The sequence below is a fragment of the Suricata suricatta genome, chromosome 1 (assembly GCF_006229205.1).
Source record: "Suricata suricatta isolate VVHF042 chromosome 1, meerkat_22Aug2017_6uvM2_HiC, whole genome shotgun sequence".
Taxonomy (NCBI): Eukaryota; Metazoa; Chordata; class Mammalia; order Carnivora; family Herpestidae; genus Suricata; species Suricata suricatta.
The window spans coordinates 111,736,613-111,757,655 of NC_043700.1; the positions used below are offsets into that span (position 1 = coordinate 111,736,613).

The window sequence follows — 21,043 nt, forward strand, 5'->3', positions numbered from 1 at the left end:
AAAACCTGCCTCGTGGACAAACCATATTTTTTAATAAAAATATTTTTCACGCTCAAGAGTCTACTTTTTTCTTCCTACCTGATATTAAAATATGTGCCTGAGAGTTTCAGATGTCCTTTAACTCATTCATTATGCACTTTAATTTTCAAAAGCATCAATATTTAGAGAAATTACTAATCTTCAGGATCATTTCTTTGGAAAGAGTTATTTTCCCCTTAATTATTGACTTTTTCTTTTCTACCCATCCTCCAACTATTTTTTTTTCTCGCTTCAATTTTTTTCTCCTTACAGAGCTAGCCAGATAGCCCTCTAATTTGATGCTGAATCTTGCTCTTGCTTGGCCTGGCCTGGTTTTCTGCATGCCCATGATAATGAACAGACCTGCTTCCCAAATCTGTAACTGAATGTAATTCTCATACTCCAGCCTGATCCTCAGACACATATTGTTTAAAATAAACCTACCAAATTAGTCTTGCCATGGTCACATTTTTGCACAATTAGGTCATAGGAAACCTTGCATTTGACCTAAAGAAATAGTATGAACCACCAAAGCCACACCAAAATTTGATATGGACATTTCAAAAATCTGGTTTAATGAAATGAAAGCATTCACTGAAGAAGAGAATCTGATGATTAGAAAAAATGTTTTTTTATCATTGCTAAGAATTCATAATACTGTAACCTTTTAAAAATATCAGCATTTCAGCAGGTTTCTTCTAACCAGCTATTAATAAGTATAAAACTCATTTCTATCTTTTTTATTCTTCTATGCAGTATATTTTATTAGTTTATATGACTATTAGCTAGGTAATGAAAATGCAAATTTCAGCTTATATATCGTCTTTCAGCCTAAAATCTAAAAATCGTGGCTGCTTAATGTTTTCCCACCTAGCTTTGTGCTGTGAGTGACATCTGTGTGGACTTGAAAGCATTATTTTCGCTTTACAAAACCCTGGAATCCTCCCTTGCAATCACAGGTTGGATGCACTCTCTAAATAATTCCCTGTTTTCTAAAGGAGATATTGCTTCAGGCTGTAGGATCTTCACATGGAACAAGGCACAAAGAGAAATGGGCTCTATGTCTAGGCCATTCTATTCAATCATTCATTTTCAAGAAGGACAGGGAAGACAGGCAGGGGGTGGGGGGAGGCAAGGGGAGAAAAACAAGTAGAGTACATTGGCTTTATTTTCTATCTAGGGGTATACATACAAGATTACTTTCTTAACACACACCTTTGTCTGTGGCCTGACATTTAAAAGCCATGATAATAAAAAATGGGACAAATTGCACAGTTTTATTTTTCAATATATCACAATTAACCTAGCCCCCAGAAATAAAAGAGCGTGTATGTTAATGGAGGGGGGGAATCATTTCTTAACTGTTGGTATCATGTGTATAAGATTTGTGTTGCGCAATTTCAAGTATAATTTACACACTAAAATAAGAAATAAACATTTTCATATTTATTTTTTTGTTTTATTTATTTTTGAGACAGAGAGAGACAGAGCATGATTGGGGGAGGGGCAGAGAGAGAGGGAGACAGAATCTGAAGCAGCCTCCAGGCTCTGAGCTGTCAGCACAAAACCCAATGCTGGGCTTGAAACCATGAACCTTGAGATCATGACCTGAGATGAAATCAGACACTTAACCAACTGAGCCACCCAGGCACCCCTACATTTTCACATTTAAAAGGAATGTATTAAATAAACGAGTACCCCAAAGACCTCCAATATATTCTTTTAATTGAGTAGAACACACTAAAATCAATGGTAGAAGGAAGTTGAAGCATTATTGCGAAGTTGTGTAAAGTTAAATAATGTTTATTTTAATCATTCAAACATTGATATATATGAGATCTATCCTATTAATAAGATCAACATCAAATATAGAGGGGAAATATCAAATATGTTATTTCTATCAATATCTATCAATTATATACTATTAACCATATACACTAGAATTCCATTAATTTTGCCACTAGCATATTAAGAGTAAGGAAATAAAAATCCCCACAAAATAAAATAAAATGTTTTTCCCAGATTTCAGATACTTAAGCTATCAACTTGACACTTCTCTGTGTTTACACAATTCATATGTGAAGTGTTATCAGAAATTATAATTATATGATTGAGCAAGATGTAGTTCTCATTCAATATAACTTCATTCAAGTGAAAAATAAAATAACGTTCAGTCTTCAATGTTAATTATAATTCAAATAATCCTTCCCATTAGAGGATTTCCAAATTATAACAAATAGTGAGGTAGGTATGCAGTTTATCTAGCTGTGTGTAACTTTTACTACGAAAAGTACTAACAAGAAATATAGTAGACATATTGATCTAAGGACAAGATTATATGGAGATCAGAAATACTAAATTAACAAAATGCTAGATTTTCTTGGTGATAACTCAGATGTAATCATTATGTACAAAGAAACATTAAAATTATACTTTAAAAACCAAGATCTACTAATAGTTTTAAAATATAATTCATTTTTTAAAACATGATTCACACATCATTTTCAGGACTGTGTCCATTAAACCCATTCTTCTATGATGTTACAGAAATGCTCGCCACATTTCTGTGATGTCTGGTGTCTTTCTTAATGAGGATCATATTCACAAATGGGTTTCTAGTAGATGCTGAAAGGATATTGAAATTCATTTCAGCACATTAGCAACAGGAAGGTGAGGATATGAAAGCATCATTAACTAGTAACTAAAACAGTATCAGATACCCTATCCACTTAGGATGCTGTTTTCACTACAAGGAAGAGAGAGAAGATAAAGACAGCATGGCTGTCAGACCAACCTGGGCTCAGAGCGGGACGGCAAGGAAGAAGACGGCAAGGAAAGAAGGATCCCTCTTTAGAAGACTAGTTCTAGAGCAGAGTGAGACTCCCAGAGTCCCAGAAGTCTTGTTCAACAGCAACAGTAATGGGCATTACTTTTATTACCTTCCAGCTCCTAGGAGAAAATACCCCATAAGTCTATTTCTTAACTTGCTCCATTCTTAGTCACGCTTATAATATCATATTTATCTTGATGATTTGTTTTAAGTGTGTTTTGATTTTAAGGCTCCACTCCCTGCATTACTCTTTTACCCTCATCCTAAAATTTTATGTGGGAAACAATGTTTTAAAATATAAAACTCCTAAGTTGGTGTTTGCTTCAGACCAACATTAAATGGATGGATAATGATTCTTGAGAAATGAGAAGCCAATGAGGTGAGATGCACAAGTGTTCCAGCTTAATGACTTGGAGAGTTTCCAGGCTCTGACAGGAGGAGAAGGAGCTCCGGTGAAGCCCATCGCACACCTGAGTTCAGATAGATCTGAGAGTCCAAGTAGATTAAAGTGTGTAGAGTTTGCAAGGCAGAGTCCTGGAGTGGAGTGATCTGTACAGACACAGGAATGTAGAGATTGACAGAGGGGCCCCTTGAGTAATCAACAGTATGTGGATCAGTACATACATCTGAGGAAACCACCTGAGGCCAGGGAAAGAACCACTGGAAAGGATTAGAGGTAATAGTGCCCAGCTCATACCCAGAGAGAACAGTGCCTGTTGCCATAAGCCAAACTGGGAAATCTCTAGATATATAGGGTAGAGAACAGAGAAGGCCTTGCATCAGAAATGGGGAACATTAGGCCTGGTCTGAGTCTATCTCCACCCTCACCTAATAAATCTTAAAAGCAAGACTCCCCTCCCCTCCCAAGAAGGATTAAACCATTCTAAGTAATTTATAATCCCAAAACAAAGGACAAAATATTTATTTAAAAATATAACCAGAACCCTACAAGGTAAAACTTGCAATGCCTGGTATTTTGTCAAAGATTTCTAGGCATTCAAAGAAGGAGCAAAATAGGAGCCATGATAAGGAGAAAAATCAATCACTTAAAACTGACACAGATATGAGAATTATCAAACAAGGACATAAAAAAGGGATTATAACTCTATCCCATATGTTCAAAATTGAAGCAGAGCCATTGATGATACATGAAAAAAATTAAATTGTAATTTTAGAGATGAAACTACAATGTCTGAGATTAAAATACACTGGAAGTGATGCCAGATTATGAAGACTTAAATTAGATTCTCTGCTCTAATATTCATAAACTACAATAATTTTTTTAACCCTAGCTTACTACTCTGTAAAACAAGACTAATAAAACCTGGTTAAAGGTATTATTGCAAAGATTAAATGAGATGATAATAAAATGAGATAATTAGGTAAAACACTTAGCATGGTGTCTGGCATTGTAAGCATGCAATAATTTTGTATTTATTACGCTATTCTCCTGCTCAAAGTCATTTCTGGTTCCCTGATGCTGAAGGAACATAGTCCAAACTTTCTAGCTTGAAATTCAAGCTCTATCCAATCTGGTTTGAGTCTTTTGTCCAGTGTGAGTTCTATGTTAGTTTATGTAACTGTATTGTAGTCAAACTACAATTCACGATTGTAGTGGGTGGGCCCTAACCCCATATAAATCTTATAAGTAGAGGAAATTTGAACACAGACGTGTACAAAGGGAAGACCATGTAAAAATGCAGGGAAAAGACAACCATTCACAGGGCAGGGACAGAGCCCTGTAATAGATCCCTCCCATCACTGATCTGGGAAAGAACCAAACCTATCAATTCCTTGAACTCAGAATTCTAGCCTCCAGACTGTAAAAAAAAAATGTCTGTTGTTCAAGCTCCCTTGCCCTCAACGGCCTGCAGTACTTTGTTATAGCAGCCTTAGCAAACGAATACACTGCTTTCTTCACACTTCCCCTTTGATCTGAATGCCCTGGTGCACACATCCAAACTATGAGCTTTTATTCAAGATTTAGTTAGTTGGCCAATTTCTTTACCAGAATGCCCTTATTTCTCTTACTAAAATGTAATCTCTTTCTCCTCAGGAATCCTATAATGTAATCTATATTCTTATGGAACTTCCCTTTTCTACATTTTGAATTATCATTAGTTTAATGCCCTATTGCTCCAATTAGACTGACATTTCCTGCAGAGTTGAATCTATTTCCGATTCATTCTCCTATTCCCCACAGAATATAGCCATTCCAGCATGTGGTAGATTCTCCATTAAGATGTTCTTGATGACTTAAAGCATAAATCATATGTCAAAAGATAGGTATATATTTCTGTGAGTATGTATTTCTGTAACTTTAAATTGTGTCTCCCATATTAGATAGTAAATTGCATGAACACAGGGGGCTTTATTTATCTAATGAAAGTGCTAATTCAGCTTTCCTAAAAAGCCCATACTATTCTCAAGCAGTAATATGTTGGTTTCCTATATGCATTATAGCTAAATAATAAAGGTTTAAACAACTTCAAATGGTAAAATAATTAGCAATTTTGTGATTCTTGGTCCTAATTGTACTTCTTTTGTCAGGAATAATAACTTCTGTCATAACTTATCTGCTTTCAGTCAGTAGTAATCCTGCCACTTCACAAAAGGCGAGCATTCAGATATTGTCTCTGATATTTACAGTAAAACCTTGGATTGTGAACAATGCATTCTGCAAGTGTTACAAAAGATGAGCAAACATTCCTAATAAATTTTGACTTGACAAATGAGGAATGTCTTGTAATACAAGTAGTACATGACACAGAACATCACATGATCACAACTGAGACAATGGTTCTTGAAATTCACTTTGATATACAAGTGCATTGGATTATAAGCATGTGTCTGAAATGAATTATGCTCACAAACCAAGGTTTTACTGTATCTTTTTTCTCTAAACCTCTGTATTCTGGTTCATCACCTCAAACATCACCATAACTTCCATATTTACTCAGTGTTATACTTTGCCCTTTGTTTTTTTTACAACTAGAGTAACATTCACATTTCTTCTTCCACAACAAAGAAAGGTAGCAGGAACCATCCTTAACTGCTTTACAAAATGAAAAGCTGGGAGGACAGGGAGAAAGAAGTTTTTCAAAATTCACCTTGAATTGCCTACTCTTTGAAACCTTTCCTCACTTTGGCACACATAAAATTCTTGTCTTCGTGCTTCTTGTCTTGTCCCTTAGTCGGGGGCAATATAACAAACGTAACATTTTATAATGGCTAAGTCTTCACAGGTTTCACTTACCTTTACTAAACTTTAAGCCCAATAATTATAAGAAAAATATCTCATGAATTTTTTGCCGGTGTGTATCCCCATGTAGAAAGGTACCAGCAACTCATAGCCTTAAAAATTCCAATAGTCAACGTTGTGAGATTTAAGGTTTATTATTTTCTTCCTCTCCTTTTCCTCCTCCTCCTCCTCCTCCTCTTCCTCCTCCTCCTCCTACTACTTTTCACTGTTGTTGTTGCCCTTGTTTGCCGGGTCTTTTTTTTTTTTTTTTTTGGAACATTATTCTAAGACAAGATTCACATCTGGTCATGGTGGGAGCAGTAGTTTCTTCTTCTTCTATCATGATTATTCTATTATTATTATTAATTATTTTTTTATTCTGTAATCATTACTATTCTTTATCAGGAAATCCAAAGGCAGGTTTACATAGGTAAACCATTAAGAAACTACTTTAAATGTAAGTAACATCAATGTGCTCAGTGTAGAATGTTAAAGTAGAAGGTTCATTTTTATGAAATCTAAGGTCCCCTGGTTCTCAATGATTTAGAATAATGCTCACTGGAGTTCCTTGCCCATTCACCATGATTATTTGCCCTCCAGGTAAAGGCATTTCCCCGTGGTTCACCTTAACCTCAGCTGTCTTGAGAAGTGGTTTCTCACCTTCTATCTTTCAGATTGTGGTTTTACTGGCATTTATGGAGATGGCAATGGGCAAGTAAAGAGTCCTCATGGGATTTAAAATTCTAGCATTAATCTTCTCTGTGTAATTAAATGCTATGCATTTCAAAATATTTTGTAAATATTTGCCCTCTCCAAAAGGAAGCCACTATGACTGGGTTTCTGGGAAGAAAAAAAAAAATGCTGTCATCCCTGAGGGTCACTGGCTGCACGATGTGGAAAGCTTGGCTTCGAATCAGGCAGAGCCAAAGGATGAATAATGCCTCCGAGACTAAACATGTTATGTAATTGTACACAGGGAAAGAGGAATTCTTAAAAGAGGAAATAGTCCAAAGAGGATGTTAGCATAAGTAGGTAAGTTCTAGGCAGAATCCCAAAAGACAGGGTAAACATTCATTGAAGATCCAACAGCAGACCCAAGTGGATCTCCATAGAGCAAAACATAGATTGGAGTCACAACAGGTACAGAATACAGTATAATTCTGGGTGTCAGTTATCTGAAAATAATAGTGCAAAGGCATGTGCCCAGTAACTGGTTAAAGTAGGACGAACTATAAAATATTCCTATTGATAATAAAGTGGCTACTGGTACAATGCTTCCTTAATTTTCCCTTGTTTCTTGATTAGATTCACCATTGCCCAAAATGAAAAGCAGATACATAGGTTGATCTTAGGCTGATACAGGCTCAGAAATGTGGATGTAAGCTGCTGGAGTAAAATGGATGCGTGGGAGACAGGAGAACAATTAAGATTTCCCCTTGAGAGAGGCTGCTGGTGCTTTGTCCAGATTCCCTTTACTGGACCAATGCATCTATCACCTATTGCTGTTAGTGCTGACTACTATTAAGTACAATTGCACATTTCTTCAGAGAATTGTCCTTCACTGTCAGAAATTGTCCCACTAGAAGATATCTGAGAACTTAAGCACTCTCTAAAGAGGAGACGAGAATCAGGCACGGGCTAGATGACATGGGGATACAAAATTGCAGCCCCAACCCACTTATTTCAATGAAAAACTCTGTGATGCCTTTCACACTCAGGAGCTCCCCACAAGGTCAGGTTCAGTCAAGACTTCAGTATAAACCATATTTTGGCTTAGCTTTTTGACTTACCTTATCCTGCCTCTGTTATTTCCTTACAGGTTTCTGTTGAAAGCATTCCAGGAATGTAGCACCAAAATACTTTTCTTAGGCTCTGTCTCTCAGGAGGCTGATCCAAGACATCCTTTTACTGATATTACTTACAAAGTTTAAAACTTAGACGTGGGGTGGGCTCTGAACCTTAGAGGGAATGGAATGAGCCCTTATCCACCAGCTAATGCTGTGGGACCTCTCTGAGTATCAGTTTCCTTATACCTAACATGAAAATAATAACATTAACCTCCTTACAAGGTTTGGAAGGATTGTTGATAATCCTTATGTGAATTATAATAGTCTGCACTCATGTATTAAAAATCACATTAATCATGTCTCATTTTTTTATTTGTTTATAACCCCTTTATTAAGTTCCTTCTACATACTAGGCACAGTCTTAGATTCCATACTACACTGATACACAGACAAAAATATCTATTCTTACAAAATATTAAATGATGACAGTAAACACTTGAAGGAAGAAAAATATACAGTGATTTAGATAAATATTATTAAAACATAATGCAGGAAATGGATGTAGTAATTTAGCTCTAATCTTCACAAAAATTCTATGTGTTTTGCAGATGAGAAAACTGAGATTTGGAAAAGTTAACTACATAACTCAGTATCACACGATCTGGACTAAAGGAGAATACAAATCCAGACCATCTAACTTAGTGGCAAGGTAGTTAAACCTCTCCACACAGGCTGAGTACCATTTATGGTAATAACAATAGTGAATAACTAAGCAACAAATCACCCTACCCACAGAGTCCTCAAGCCATATAATATTGAAATTAAAAAGTACAGGGGCACCTGAGCAGCACAGTCAGTTGAGCGTCTGACTTAGGCTCAGGTCACGATCTTGCTGCTTGTGGATTCAAGCCCTGTGTCAGGCTCTGTGCTGACAATGGGAGACTAGAGCCTGCTTAGGATTCTGTGTCTCCTTCTCTCTCTCCCCCTCCCTTACTCATGCTCTGTCTTTCTCTCTCTCCCAAAAATAAACATTAAAAAAATTTAATTAAAAAGTGCAGATTATCCTTAGAATTTCTCATTCAGGATCGCATGAAAGATCTAGCTGTCGTGTGAAAATGCCAGCTTCTGATGAAAGAGGAGATTGAAGAGACAGTCAAATTTGAGAATTAGTGAGCATCCCTTCAACCTGGTTAATTAAAGGGATGAAAAGGAAAGTTTGAGAAGGAGGTAGAAATAATGGAGAGAAGCAAATATGAGCAGCATTTATAGGAGGAAACGACAGTATTGACAGCTCAGGTTACCTAACCAATCATTTCATTTTTATTTCATTAAGAAAAAAAGAAAAAAATAAGAAAGTGAACCTGACTTTTCATGAATGTTGACACTCTGGGTGGGAATTAGAGGAACGGAGGCACAATTATATCATCAGGCTGTTTATCTATATCTAAATCTTGAGCTCAGCTAATCCAAATGGAGCATATATTCCACCGTAGGTGAACTGGGTTACATAAAACCAATTACAAAATAACGAATGTAGAGAATTCTGGATTATTTTCTTGTGAAAGGTTAGAAAATTTCAGCACATTTGAGTCATAATACTTAAGTTTGACTTGGATGGAAACCTGGAGTTCCACCGTCTGCCAGCCCTCACTGTGTTTTGTGTTTGTTTGTTTGCTTTGGTATCCTCACAAAATATTTAAGACAGAATGATTTACCTTGGTTTGTAGATGGACAAACTAATTTCAAAAAGATGAAATGTCTTGCTCAAGTCATAGTTTAGCTGGTAGAATCAGTTTAGAAGTAGGTTTTCTAAGGCTTTGTTATTATTAATTTGCATTAATGTCCTCTTATTAAGAAAGTTTAATTTTTAAAAAGATGATCTATGTACAATTACATAGTAAAATGTGTGGCACATTTTATATGTATGCAACATGTTTTTATATTTCACTTAAAAAGTATTTTATTGTGGCAAGAACACAACATGAGATCTACCCTTATATTTTAAGTATATGACACATTGTTGTTGACTATAGGTTCAATGTTATACCACATGTCTCAAGAGCTTAATGTACATCCAATTACATTTTATATGTTATCTTATTAGCTACATAACATATTTAATATACATAAATTTATTATTTAGCTAATCTTATTTATCCTGCTTAACTGAAAACTTATGTCCACTGATTAGTAACTACACTTTTCTCTCTCCCCTAGCAACTACCATTCCACTCTTTAATTCCATGAATTTGACTATTTTAGTTACTTTATGTAAATGATATCATGTGGTATTTATATTTCTGTGACTGACATTGTACTTTACATAATGTCCCCATGATTCCTCCATGTTGGCACATACTGCAGAATTTGCCTCTTTTTTTTAAGGCCAAATTGTATTCCTGTATATATATATGATATTTTTCTTTCTCTGTTCATCTACTGATGTATATTTATATTGTTTCACATTTTCACTGTTGTGAATAGTGCTGCAATGAACATGAGATTGCTGATATCTCCTAGACATCTTGATTTCAATTCTTTAAGATAACCTAGAAATGGGATTATTGGATCACATGGTAGATTTGAAAAGTTTTTGAGAAAACTTCATACTGTTTTCCATAGCAACTGCACCATTTTGCATTCCTACTCATAGTGTATAAGTGTTCTAGGTTCTCCATACCCTCATCAACAATTGTTTTTTTCATAATAGCCACATTAACAAGAGTGAGGTTATATCTCATTGTGGTATAATTAGCATTTCTCTGATGATTAGTTATATTAAGAATTTTTTCATATGCTTTGGTCATTTGTGCATCTTCTTTGGAGGAATGTCTATTTAAGCTGTTAATCCATTTTTAATCAAGCTATTTGATATTTTACTATTCCACTGCATGAGTTTCTTATATATTTTGGAAATTAACCCTTTGGTTTACAAATACTTTCTCCCATTTCATAGGTTGCCTTTTCATTTTGATGAAATGAAACTTTTTAGTTTGATGTATTTGCACTTGCTTATTTTTGTTTTGCTGCCATGCTTATGGCATCTTATCCATGAAATAATTACCAAGACCAATGCCATCAAGGTTTTCTCTTATATTGCTTTCTAGGAGTTTTATAGTTCCAGACCTTATGTCTAAGTTTTCAATTGATTTTGAGTTGACTTTGTGTGTGGTGTAAGATAAGGGTCCAGTTTCATTATTTGCATGTGGATACCCAGGTTTCCCAATACCATTTATTGAAAAGCTTCCCTATTGTAAATACTGGGACCCTTGTTAAAGATCAGTTGCCTACAAATGCACGTATTTACTTCTGGGCTGTCTGTTGTATTCCATTTATCTATATCTGTCTTTATGTGAGTACCAGATTGTTTTGATTACAATGCCTTTGCGATATATTCAGAAATAAGGAAATGTAATGCCTCCTGCTTTCTTCTTCTATTTCATGATTGATTTGGCTATTTGTGGTCTTTTGTGGTTCTTTGTGAATTGTAAAATTTGAGTTTTTTCTATTTCCATAAAAGAAAAAAAACCCTTTGTGATTTTGATGGAAACAACATTGAGTTTGTTGACTGCTCTGGATAGTATGGACATTTTAACAATATTAAGTCTTCCAATCCATGAACATGGCATACCTTTCCATTTATTTGTTTCTTCTATTTATTTTATTAATATTTTATAATGTTTAGTATACACATCTGTCACCTCCTTAGTTAAGTCTATTCTTAAGTGATTTATTCTTTTTAATGCTATTGTGTATGGGATTGTTTTCCTAATTTCCTTTTTAGATAATTTTCTGTTACTGTATAGAAACATAAATGAATTTTATATGTTATGTTGATGTTGTATCCTGCAATTTTATTGAACTTGTTAAATAGCTTTCATTTTTTTGTGGAATCTTTAGAGTTTTCTATATATGAAATCGTGTCATATGCAGGAAGGTATAATTTTAATTCTTTCCGATTTGAATGACTTTTATTTGCTTTTCTTGCTGAGTTGCTCTAAGTTATTTTCCGTACTACATTGAGTACAAGTAGTAAGGTGGACATCCTTACCATATTCCTTATGTTAGAGAAAAAGCTTTCACTTTTTCACTATTGAGAATGATGTTTGCTGTGGACTTGTCATTTACAGCCTTTAGTATATAGAAGTGTTTTCCTTCTATTTCTTACTGTTCAGCGATTTTATCATGAGGGAATGAGGAATCTTATCAAACACTTTTTCTGCATCTCTTGAGATGGCCACGTGATTGTTATTTCTTATTCTGTTAATGTGGTGTATAACATTAATTAGTTGTTGTATGTCGAACCATCCTTACATCTAAGGGACAAATCTCAGTTAGTGTTGGTATATGATCCTATTAATATGCTGTTGAATTAGGTTTGTTATTGTTTTGTTGAGAATTTTTACATCTATACTCATCAGGGATCATATCCTTTTTTTTCTATAATGGTAATGCTGGCATCCTAAATGAGTACGAATGTGTTATCTTTTCTTCAGTTTTTTGGAAGAGTTTGAGAAAGATTGCTGTTAATTCTTATTTAAATGTTTGGTAGAATTCACAAGTGAAGCCATCTGGTTCAAGAATCTTTTTTGTTAAGAAGTTTTTGATTGCTAATTTAATTATCTTGCTTGTAATTCTCCTGTTCAAATTTTCTATTATTTCATGATTCAGTACTTGCAGCTCTTATCTTTCTAGGAATTTTTCCTTTTCTTCTAGATTATCCAGTTTGTTGGTATATGATTGTTCATAGTGTTCTCTTATGATCCTTTTATTTCTGTGGCATTGGTTGTGATGTCTCTTCTATTTCTGATTTTATTTAACTGGATGTTTTCTCTTTTTCTTCTTCATTAGTGTAACTAAAGTGTATCAATTTAAAATAATAAGGAGGAGACATCCAGCTATTATGTAGTCGAATGTCAAATTCTGATATAGTGTGGCTCCACTCTCCCCTCCATACTGCTCTGTGCTCAAAGGATTATGCCACAGTCTACTTTATCTGTTAATAAAATACTTTCTCTTCTAATAAAATTGTTTTGCCCCCATAATGAATAATTATTCTTCTCAACTGTGAAGATTTTACAACTACATAGTTGGGAGAAAATTAGAACATTATCCTTATTTCTTATCACTCTAAAAAAGATTTTTAGTCACCAGAATATTCAGCTTAAGTATCTAAGAAATGTCTGTTTATAAAATAAGTTAAAATAACACAAATAAAGAATAAATAATAGTATAGATAAGAAAAAAAGAAGGAAGAACTATTTTTATGAGGGCAATTCTATTTAAAGATATTTTAACATCTTTATTTGAGATCATTCTATCCCATTTCATATCATGTTTTCTAACTTTAATGGAAAAATTTTTTCATCATAAATTCTCAGGGCTAAATAAAGAAAAGAGATGGATAGATTTCTACTCCTTCTAAAAACAAACATATGTTTTGAGAGTTGAATTTAATGATGCCTCTATGCTGGATTAGATGGAAACAAAGGGGGAAAAATGGAAGCCAGAATTCAGAAACAAATTCTTATTTTCATAGAAATCTTAAATAGATATTTTTTAAAAATGAATAGTATAGAAATGACTAAGCTACTCCTTAGGACAGGCAATGATTAAGTATCATTATTTTATTATAAAATCATTATTTTAAGTAATTATGAATTCACAGAGGTAGATACCATATTTTATCTAATAAAGGTAGGTTAGAAAACTGAGTGGAGAATCTAAAAAGATACTTTGTTATTTATTGTTCTGTAACAAATTGCCCCCAAATTGAAAGCTTTAGACATCATTTATTATCTCTGTGAGTCAAGATCTTACTGTGATTTATCTGGGTGTTTATGGTCTAGCCTCTCAGAAGTCTGCAGTCAAGGTATTATCTGCGGTTACACTCAGCTGGAAGGGAGTACGCTTTAAAGTTTCAAGTGTCTCTGGGTCCTTACCAGCTGAAGAATAGAAGTGTCAGCTCCTGGTCATGTGGCTTTCTGCATGGGGTTTCTCACATGACTGCTGGTTACTGCAGGGTGCAGACCCTGAAAGAAAGATTCCAAGACAGAAGTGACAATCTTTCTTAAGACCTGATATTTGAATTGATATGTTATTGCTCCTGCCGTATTTAATTCATTAGAAGTGAGTCACCAAATCTAGCCATACTCAAGGCAAAAGAGTACATAAGAGTATGAACATGAGGAGTCAGGGATCATGAGGTATTATCTTAGAGTCTGCCTATCACAAATAATATCTACTTATGACTCTCAGGGGTGATAGACACATTCTCTTTCTTCTTAAACATCTGAAAGCAGGTCACTGTCTTCTCAAATGTTTGGATATTATCAGGGAATGAAAACCAGTGGAACCCAATGTTAAGGATAGGTAACTCTGATACTATATTTGGATTTCACACCTCAGGGTAGACTGAATGGGGAATATCCAGTGTGCTTTTAGGATTTGTGTTCTTATCTATTTTTTCCAGGCATCAAAATGTTTTGTGTTTTCTCACTTTTTTCTTTTTTTTTTTCACTTCTGTTATATCCTAATCTTAATTCTTTACTCTTTGACTTTCAGTAGAGGTTATTCACCATATATCATCACTATCCAGGCAAATTGGCAGATGAAAAGCTTATAAAAGGTCTTGGTCTCTGCTAGATATCACTTCTAATGAGAGAAATGAAGACAGAAAGATTATTTCTTTATCTGATTTTTTTAATCTAGCAAAATAAAACAATTTTTTATCTGAAGTCACTAAAATCTTCAGTAGATTGAAATTCTCTAGGTACACTCTGGATACACAGACTTCAGAAATAAATTTAGTCACAGTAGAACTTAATGTTGTTAAGAGACTAAAATATGTATTTTGCATTTTATTTAAGAGGCTTGACTGTTCTCCTGAGCTAACACTAAATTAATACTGGGGCCTGGCTCTTGTCTTTTCTGTTACATTTACATCCCAATCCTAATGACCAAAAGGTATAAACATATAAACAAGCTTTAAATGGTTTCAATAAAGTTGAAGACAAAAAGTCTTGCAGTTAAGTTCTGCAGTTAAATACGATTATTTTACTAGGCTCAGCCTGCTTAATGTATCTTGTTTGTCACATGCAATTCATAATTATGCTGAGGAAAAAAGGAATTAAAAGTGTACAATTTTAATAGCATATTTTCTTTCTCATTTTTCCTATTTTAACTCTAAAACATCAAGTCCTATTTTGCTGCCATATTTTCTTCCTTTAATGACCTTTGCTAAATTCTAAAATTCTTACCCCCATTCGTGAAAATGTAATGATAAAATAAACCAATAGCAAAGTTGAATGGAATCCAGTTCTAAAATCCCTTGCCTCACTCAGCTGCTTCTCAGACACCTGAAATGTGCTGCTTAATTTAGAAAGAAAAATTACAGTGAGGCTGCAATTCTGCCTTTCAGAGACAAGGGAGCAGGAAAAGATTTGCCGGTGATTGAAAGGTGGTGTTTGCACTTAGGATTTCCTGAGCTTTCTAAATTTAACCTTGGAGCTTACCTATCTTTGATTTTAAGAATTAGATCCACCCCATATTCTGGATATCTCCCCACTGTGGAGTTGCCTGTTGGCTGGGAATGAGAAAAATGAAGGCTACCCACTCAGTCCTAAAAGAGGAAAGAGCAAAACAGGATGTGAAGGAAATAAATGGAGGCTACAGTTCAGCTTTCCTCTGAGCCAAGGACAGGGAGGTGACTTCTCCTTTAATTTAACCCTTATATTGTCACAGAGAAATAAGGGGCTCTGGAGAAAATTCTATTGCATCTGTCATTTCCAAGCAGCAAAATAAAATTATAGAATAGATACATACGAAACATTGGAAATTTTTTTCATTGAATATGCTGTGCTGTGAGGAAATATGATAGAATTGAGTGCAAAATATTTATGTATATATAGATATTATTTGTATGAGTAAATGCATATAAAGTGTTAAACAAGGTAAAAATCTCATTCTTTTCCTAAGATGTAGAATAATGGACTTATTTTCCAGGTTAATTTATGCCTTGTTTTCTAAAAAAATATTTTTTATCATTCTTTGTTTAAAGGAACAGTCTAAAAAAATTGACACTCATCCACAATACTACTACTAACAATTTTTATTCAAAGCATCCTGTATCTGAGATGCAAATTAACTATCACAGGGCATCCAGCAAGTTCTCAATATATATATTGGCTAAATAACTGAGTAGAACAGTGAAAGAAAAAAAGGGAGGAAAGAGAGAGAGAGAGAGAGAGAGAGAGAGAAAGGGGGGGAATGGAGGAGAGGGAAGATCGTGAAAAGCTCTCTTCATTTGGCTTCCATGAGTACTTCTTTTATCCTTTTCTTTCTGCTTTGCTAGATGCGTCTTTTCAGTCTCCTATGATGGTTTCTTTTCTCTCTCCAATTTCTAAACATTGGAGTGCATTAAGGCTTAGTCCTCAGTTATGGAATTTTTTCTATGCATAACCAATTCCTAAGGAATCATTTCAAATTGCATGACTTTATTATACCAAAAATCCTATCCACCCACCCAGTAGACTTCTAAGCTGAAGTACTTTCCTAAACTCTGGATTCATATACTTAGCTTGATCTTCTAAGTAGATATCAAATACCTATGTCAATGTTAACTTTAACCAAACAGAACTCTTGATTCATATGCCCTCCCTCCTAACCTCTTCTTTCCTCAATATTTCCCATATCTACCACCAAAAACACTTTTATACAGTTTTTCAAACTAAACTTTGAAGACATTATGTTTCTTTTCTCTTATTGCATAAGTTATAAAATTCATGTTAGTTTTACATTCAAAAGAGATCTCAAATTTCATCATTTTCCACCTTGTCCATGGTGTCACAGTAATTTGTTCAACTTGTTCTTCTCTTGCCTAGATTACTGGAATAGTCTCATGACAGTATTCCCGTTTCAACTTTGCCCCTTGTTTCAGTCAGGATCCAACTATACAAACAAATCACTCAGGCTGAGATTCAAAAAGAAGAGATGTGGCTTGCTCTCACTCTCCTGCCATCTTGGTTCCATGTTCCCTGCACAAAATGCCTGGTGAAGTCGCAGAAACCATCCCTGATAGAGAGCAGGAGTTGCCATGGCCCCAGGCTGAGATAGGGTCTGGAACAGAATCTGACAGTGATGACTCAGTATCAGAGCTTGAGGAACAGGATTCCACACAGCCGACTACACAATAAGCCCAGATGGCAGCAACAGCTGAAATCAATAAAGAACCAATCAGTAAAGCAAAACAGAGCTGGAGTGAAAAGAAGGCCCAGAAGGCTATGTCCAAACTGGGTCTTTGACAGGTTACAGGGGTTATGAGAGCCACTATCTGGAAATCGAGGAAGATCTTCTTTGTCATCACAAAACCAGATGTCCACAAAAGCCCAGCTTCAGACACCAATATATTTCTGGGGGAAGCCAACATCAAGGATTTATCTCAGCAGGCACAACTAGAAACTGCTGAGAAATTCAGAATTCAAGGTGAAGCTGTCTCAAACATTCGAGAAAACACACAGACTCCAACTGTACAAAAGGAGAATGAAGAGGAAGAGGTTGATGAAACAGATGTAGAGGTTAAGGACATAGAATTGCTCATGTCACAAGTAAATGTGTCAAGAGCAAAGGCAGTCCAGTCCCTGAAAAACCACAGTAATGTTATTATAAATGCTTTTATGGAATTAGCAGTGTAGCCATCTGAAAATGAGGACTTTTTTTGGTGTCTGAAAAGAATACCTGCAGCTTGGTTTGAAATTTGTCCTGTTTCTGTCATTAATGAAACTATGTCTTCCTGTTGGATGGGGAAAAAGGAGGCATAACCAGAGCACAAAAGCATACCCACTATTGATGCCAGTGAAAGCAGAACCACCATAATTTACTCAACTCAGAGTCAGTGATGAGCAGGGAGGATGAAGATTGAGAAAATGGCCTGGCTTCTCTCTTCTCTCCACTGTCAGTGTCTCACCCAGTTATCTCATTAAAAAAGCCTAGAAAATACAGCAGGGCTTCATCCCATTCCCCCATTGATACAGAATAGGACTTGAGAATGGATATGAAAGCAGCTGGGTCAAGGGACAATGAATTCAGCCCCTCCTGCACTCTACCATAGCTTTCTGTCCCCCAAAAGCAAGAGTGAGCTATTTTAAATAGAACACATATCCTGCCAAATGCCTAGTCTCAACCTCCCAATGGCTTTACATCATACTATAAATAAAATATCAAGTTCTTTTCATAACCTATTATGCTTCATATGACTAGCCACTACTACTCTAATTTCTTTCTGCTTCTCTCCTTTGCCTCACCTCATTTCAGCATGGAGCCTTTCTTGCATTTCATTGAATATGGCTAACAAAACTTCCTCCTCATATTTTCTATCTGTTTGGTATATTATTCCCCTTGTTTACTAGGTTTGTCCCTAGCTTCAGTCAGGTCTATGTTCAGATGTTACCTTCCCAGAGGACTTCTCTGATCCCTTTTCTAAAAGACTGACTTACCTCTTGATTTATGTCTCCTTCCCCTGCTTTATTTTTCTTCTTAGCACTAACCCAACCTCACAATGTTGGGGAATATCATCCAAAAGATGTGACTGGACTGCCAAATATCCCATGAATTGTGTGGGCACTGGCACTCAGAGGCTCCTGCCTCCCTTGCCTTTCCTTGGGAAATGGGTTCCACTAGGCTTTTCTTGTCCCAGATGCTGCTCCAAAGACATAGGCTTGAGATAAGGATGTGGTGTTAAGAATGCTGCCCAATATATGTGACTGAACCCATTAAGACCTCTATTTAAACTTTCAAGATTTGGCAGACGGGTGCAGGGGTCCATTTGTCTTGTTGCTGCCCAAGACAAGCCTTGTATGGAAGTTCCCTTTGCTTATAAAGCTGCCACTTCCCAGTCTAGAGTGGCCTGCCTCTTTCTTTGGCCTCTCCCTGCCCTCCAGGTACAGTGGCCAGTTTTGAGTATACCTGTGACGATCTTGATAGGGCTGTGAACCAGCACACAATAAGATGGAGTTCATATTTATTCATTGTTTTCCTTGCTTTCTAAAAGATAAGCTTCCTAAAGGTAATGCCTTCACTTGTTTATTAACATATCCACAGTGCTTAAATCAGTGTCTAACAAATAACAGAAAATCAATAGATATTTGTTGAATACAGGAACAGAAATAAATTTTTTATATTACCTCTATATGAATTTTTGTCTTCATTTTCACAACTGGTTGTAACCCAGCAGTTTCTTTTGAAGTGAATATGTAGAAGTGAATTATTGGGAACCCAGAACACATTTTAACAGCTCTATCCATAAGAATGCAGTGGATAGATTTTCAGGTGATTCCACTTTGAGTGTGGCTACGATATCATCAATTCAAATCAAAATGAATAGAAAATCAAACAGCCATATTATTAGTATCTAAACAATATAAATTTTTGAATCCTGATAATTATTAAAAGTATATTTAATGACAGAAAACATATATATTCTCACCACTCATATAATTTTGGACTTAAAGTAATGTTATATGTTATCTAGTCAAAACTCCAAGCAAAAGAGGAAATTTGCCTTTTGAAACAAACATGTGAAAAGGGCATCCATTCTGTATGTACGTGTTTAATGACAAAACCTAACTTCATTGTAATGCACCATTGCCACCAAATATATTTGAGCAAATTCTATAATTTACATATCTCTATTACAATGTCTTTCATAATCTTAGTATCTGCCAGTGTTTACCATTTGCCTTCTAAATTTATGCTGTGTAAATATAATCCCCTTTTACATACCAGTTTGACAATTATTTGGGGGAAGCCACTATGTCCCTTCCAAAATCCTTGCTTTCTATACTAAATATCCTAGTCCTTTCAATCCACTCTCATCCATCTTTGTTTTCAGACCTCTTGACAGGCTAATCACCCTCCTCTGTATATATTCCACCTCGATGACGTCCAGTGCTAGATTTCTCTATCAGCTAGCCATTGGGATGTAATAAACCACCTTAATGCCCAACGGTTTAAAGGAAAAGCCAGTGTTTATCCCGCATGAGTTTATATCTCAGTTGGACCCATTCTCATATCCTTGGACATACGTGAGGCAGGCAAACAGCTCTGGCAATGTTGGCTGAGCTTCCTCGCAGGTCCCAATAGTCGCTAGTAGTAGACAGGGTTAGGAAGCCTCAGCTGGGGCCACTGGCCTCTCTTCCACATAGTCTTCACCTCCTAGTAGGCCAGATCAGACTTGCACTGGCCACTGAAAGAAGCCACACAAGGACAACGGCACCCATGTCATTCTACTGTATTACATTGACCAAAATTTAAGAGTCAGCCCAGATTCAAGGGATGGGAAAGACTCTACCTCCTCATGGAAAGAGCTGCAAGGTCACCTTGAAAAGGTGGTAGATATATATAGAGAGAGAAATTAGAACTATTTTTGCAGTCTACTATAATTTCCTATAGTTAAACCAAGAATATGCTTTAGTATACTAGAAAAAACAGGAACATCAAAAAGCAGGGGCAGGAGATAGAGTTAATTTGAAAGTGTTTGGTATTTAATATATATATATTTTCATTTATTGAACTAATTACCTTGGAAATAATAAGCATTTAGTTGGGTATATTGTGTTTATTTCATAGATTATTATTGATATTTATTTTGAGTAAAACATGGGAAATATAGCCTCCATATACTTTTTAGTTCTTCTGGCTATAAAATGCCTTAACTCAAGCTTTTAAATGTCTTTCCTGAAATACAGCACTCAAAATTTTTCTCAATCTTCATAAATTACAGACATACTGAAAGAATTACTGGAGCACTTTTAACAATTTTAAAGATCTACATCACTGCTTATTTATGTAGAATATGTGTTTATCTGTTAGAGTTTTCATCTAGGGTCTCCAGAGAAAAAAAACAAATTATATATATACAGAGAGAGAGAGAGAGAGAGAGAGAGTTATTATAAGGAATTGACTTGTGTGGTCATGGAGAATGAGAAGTCCCGAGATTTGCAAGTTAGCAAGCTGAAGCACAGGACCAGTTTGAGAATACATGCCAGAGACTCAGGAGAGCAGTTAGTATAAATTCCAGTCCTAGCATGAGTCCAATGGCAGGAAAAGACCAATAGTCCACCTCAAAGACAATCAAACAAAGAGAGAACAATCTCCCTTCTCTAATTTTTT

At 35.4% G+C, this 21,043-nt stretch overlaps 1 pseudogene; it reads left to right on the forward strand.

The window, feature by feature from the left end:
- Positions 1-16,920: 16,920 nt before the first annotated feature.
- On the forward strand, positions 16,921-17,568 carry LOC115276404 (annotated as a pseudogene).
- The last annotated feature ends 3,475 nt before the right edge of the window (positions 17,569-21,043 follow it).